The following is a 5028-nucleotide window of genomic DNA, read 5'->3' on the forward strand; positions in this document are numbered from 1 at the left end:
CCGTATTACTGGAGCCTACTATTGTCATTTCTCAAATGACAGCTTTTCTGAAGTGAGTTCTAAAATGGACTTTTAAAAAATGAAAATAATAAAGAAATTTAATATTGCATCTAACACCCACCCCTGCCAATAAAGTAAGCAAATTTTCTAATTTTAAAGTCGAAAAGTCATTCATTCTATTTAAAAGAAAATTTGTGTCTTTCTGACAGTGTACTTTGTTACCAAGTTTAAGTAAAAGGAAAACAAAAGCCAGCCATATTCAAAGGGGCTACATTTTCCCTGCATAGTCTATTAATGCATTAGCATAGAATAGCTATCAGGTAAAGTGGCAAAAATCCAAATGGTATTTTCATATTTTGTCTGTTAGTAGTGCACTGAAGTGGCTCTTGGGAGGATATGGGGGATGAGAACAGGAGTGAGCAAGAGGGCTTTAAACATCTAATCATCGCCATTACTCATATTGTCTAGAGCCTGTGCATGAGATTCAGGCTGGCCTCAGAGCATGAAGACACTATGAAAAGCAAACAAAGGTTTTGATTTTTTCAGAATCTTCTCCTAGACTGAGATCTGTCTCCTGACCCCCAAATAATGGAAACAAGATTCAAGCCAAGCAATTTATAACCACTAACATGGATTCAAAGGATCACGAGGGAGAACTTAACTTTTAAACCAGTCATTTCTTTTCATTGTTAATTCCATTGGCTCTCTTATATCACTCTGTGGGTTCATATTTTAAATGTACTTTGCATATGCACAAATAAGGTGAGAATCGTGTAAGTTGCAGAAATGGCCAGAAATCTTTATAATTCTTCAGGAAGGATGCTTTAGTGGTTCTGCCCAAGCAAATACTATTTAATTTTCCTCTTAATATGATATTGCAGGTGTCACTCTTTGATATAGAAAATTGTATTTCAAAATGTGTCCTTCAGGTAAAGAAGCTATTTTGGGCACACAGTAACCCAAAGCTAAATACTGAACATGAAGTAAGAAGATTGCAAAAATGGAAAACAGGAAATCTAAATTCTATTACCAGTCTTGCCATTAATATTTATCATGTGACCTTAATTTACATATTTTTTGAAGTCTGAGACTCCCATAATCATTATCATGTGACCTTAAATTACATATTTTTTGGAGTCTGAGATTCATCTGTAAAATGAGACAGCTGGACTAGCATTTCCTTTAGACACAAAATTTTCTTGACACCTTTTCAGACATCTTTTATCCTTTTTATTCTTTCCCTCTTCTCACTTTTCTTTTTCCTTTTTAGGTTGTCGGTATCTGCAAGGATATAGGGTGAGAGACCAGACAGACCCTTAGTTCCAAACAATTAGTAACTGAACTCTAGCCTCCATCCGAAGAGTTCAAGACTTTCTATTTCTGTGCAGAAAATGAAACAGAAAACCAACGGTAAGTCAAGATCTTTGTATTTCTTCTCCTTTACCAGTCCTGAAAAGGCCTTCTTAGCAAACTCTCATCCTTACTTTCCAACTCCAACTTCACATCTTCAGTTCAATTCTCCCTCTGCCTTATGCAGTCTTTATAGCTAATACTCTCCAGGATATTTTTTTAATGCATCCTAGGTAACTCTTCTAGAATTATTTTTTTTTCAAATGGAAAAATAGTCCACAATTCTTCCCAAGTCACTGGCTGGCTCAGGCTTCAACATAAAAAATTCACTATTACCACAATCTGTAAATATTATATTAATTCACAGATTTGCTGTTTCATCTCTTTTCACACAATTCTTACTAAAATGTCTATCTGAATTTGGTCAGTTATTTGGTTTTGTTATAAGCCATTGAAGGACATAGGACTTACCTGTCTATCTAATTCATGATATGTTCAGTATCAAGCTTGTCACACACAAATGGACACTTAGTTCATAATGATACTGGGGGAAAAAAAGGGCAGTAAAGTTCACAGAGACAAAGCCATGAGGCCAAGCAAGTGTTATTTGGTACCTAGAGGATCTCCATCCCTCAAGTCTCCCTGACCTAACTCCAATCCCCAAGACATCCAGCATCCTCCATCTCCCATCCCTACCTACAACTGTTTCATGACCATCCCTCACCCCATCCAGTAAAAAGGATCTAATAAAGAAATTCACAGTAATTTGTTAAAACACATGACGTGGTAAAACTTCCAGAGATATTTGTGAGAACCAGATACTAACCCAAAGAAATAACACTCTAAAAGTGGAATTTCAGGAATTTCCATCAGGTGATCATTTGGAGGATGGAGAAAGGATCTCTCTAGGCCTTCTCCCATTGCATAAACCTTGCCTGTTCCACTCATTTCTAAAGATGAGCTACAGGAGGAGGATCATGAGAATAAAACTGCTAGATATGTTGCCAGGATCTTCTTTCCAGAACTTGTGCTATATAATCTGGGTGACAGATTAAGATAGCTCCCTTGAGGGTGAGGCTCCATCCAGCTAGCAGATCAGAGAAAAAGTCAATGAAACACAATGAACTTCCATCTGATAAAATCCACTGGGTTCTCTAAGAGATGAGGTTGAATAGTTGGATCTCACTGCCAAATCCATAGGGGATTTTATAAGAAACAATAGAGTCATTACAGAAATATTTCTAAGCATAAAAGCAGAGTGTTACATAGTACATGAAAGTCTGGTTCCGCAAAGTAGCCCACTTACACCTAAAGTAAATTTAAGAATTGACACAAATCATATATCCTCTCAGAGAATCATAATGCACATTAACCTATTAGTGTTTCTGAGACAAACTTCTGGAAAGAACACTGGTAAACTGTTTTGGTGTCTGTGTGTTTTTTTAATAACATCTATTGACATCCCTTAGAGTAAATGTTATATAGGCATGTTTCATAAAACATCATTCCATGCTTGCTAAGTGTCAAGAATTTAACAAAGAACTGTTTTGCCTTTATGACAATATTCGTTTACTATGTGTTTGATCAATTAAGCTTTAAAGCTAAATAGAAACAAAATACTAATAACAATTTTTAAAACACTATAGCTCAATCACTATTTACAAACAGTATACACTCTTCTGATCCTTTTATATTAGCATATTTCATTGGTACCACAGCATATTCTACATTTGGTATATTTTTATTATATCTAACAATCTAAGGAACATGGTTTATCCTATTAATTTCAAACTAACTAACCAAGAGAAACAATTAGAAAATAAAAAGATTTTATAATATTTCTTCTCCCCAGAGTCCAACAAATTGTGTAATGGCCAGTCTTGTGTCTTTTTTTTTTTTTTTTGCAGCTGGATTACAGCTCTGAAAGCATCTATCAAAAAAATGACTTCCGTTGCATTAGGCTATTCAAGACTTCATGAATTGACCTCTAGAACAAACCAAAATGCAAAAGAGACCCTAACTCTTAAAAGGATCCACAAAATTGTCACCAACTTGTAGGAAGAAAGAAAATGTCTATAATTATATAACTTTTCAAATGAATGTTTCTCCAACATATTAAAACTGTGTGACGAGATTATAATTTTGTTTTTGAATCAAAGCACTGCACCAATATCGAATGTGACATTGAGGTATACAACTTATATCAACATCACTAATACCCTCATATTTTCCCCCTCGGGCTGCATATATGAACAGTAAAATATTGTATGCCCTGTACTCTCTCTTTTGAGAGCATAAGTACAGTAAAGCTTATCTAATTTTACCTTTTACATTCCTCGCTAAATGTTCCACTTTGTGCTTAGGTTGTTTGCTTCCTAGAATGCCTTTCGGCCATGATGCATGAAGCTGATATTTGGGGAAATTAAGATCATGAAAATAAAGTGGCTTAAAAGATAAATAAATAATTCATCCAAACAAGGCCCTCTTCCCCGCCACCCCTTTTTTTTGAGATGAGTCTTGCTCTGTTGCCCAGGCTGGAGTGCAGTGGCATGATCTTAGCTCACTGCAAGCTCCACCTCCCAGGTTCATGTGATTCTCCTGCCTCAGCCTCCCGAGTAGCTGGGACTACAGGTGCCCACCACCACGCCTGACTAATTTTTTGTATTTTTAGTAGAGATGGGGTTTCACCATATTAGCCAGGATGGTCTCGATCTCCTGACCTCGTGATCCACCCACCTCTGCCTCCCAAAGTGCTGGGATTGCAGGTGTGAGCCACCACGCCCGGCCATCCCTCTCTTAAGCCATTTTACGATCAACTGGCCCAAGTTCCTCCCAAGACTTCCCAGATGAAAGAAAATAATAGCTATTGCTAGAAATAATAAAATAAAGAATTAGGCTGAATTTAGAGAAGAAAACTCACAGACATGGGTCTTACGTACTACCTGAATTTCTATCACATTGCAAACTAAAAATAGAAGAATACTCTTCTCTTGATCCTGAAAATAAAATACAGAGAAATTCAAAAGAAACCCTAACCATTGGTTTCATTTCTCAGTGGAACAATCTCTGTGTGTATCCAACATGTTGTGATGTACTTGGAAGTCCCATGGCCTCACTAATGAAACGTGAATCACAGATTTCAAAGAGTTCAGCTGTAAGATTCAAGTGCTCTGGAGAAACTCACACACTCACAAAACTGAAATCTTGTCTTTTTATAAAATAATAGTACTGTGTTTCAAACCTTGCGAGGACCTCATAGCTCAACCCCTCTTCTTTGCAGAAGAGGCTCAAGGAAGTAATTGTCTAGTGAAGATGAAATAGGTTGTTAATGGCAGAACCAAAACTGAATTCAGGTCTTCATCACTCCATCCAGTGTCTTCATACTCATTCTACTCCTTCTTGCACTCAAAACAATGTGGTATGGTTTCAGAGATCATGAAACCACTCATTACCCAACCCAAAGTTGTCAAATACTTTCAGTCTCTAGCTAAGAACTGACACACATCGATTCCAGCAATAAATCTTGCTTGTATTTCTACAATCTCATGGAAGCACTTCAAGTTAATTCATATTATATCCTTTTCCAGAGTCTTAAATGTGCAAAAGATACAGAAATGCATGTTATTTTCCCCTATACTTTGCACCTCTACCCCACCAAAAAGACTGAAGTCCTCAAAA

Source organism: Rhinopithecus bieti, unplaced genomic scaffold (genome assembly GCF_001698545.2).
Source record: "Rhinopithecus bieti isolate Rb0 unplaced genomic scaffold, ASM169854v2 scaffold_4104, whole genome shotgun sequence".
Lineage (NCBI taxonomy): Eukaryota > Metazoa > Chordata > Mammalia > Primates > Cercopithecidae > Rhinopithecus > Rhinopithecus bieti.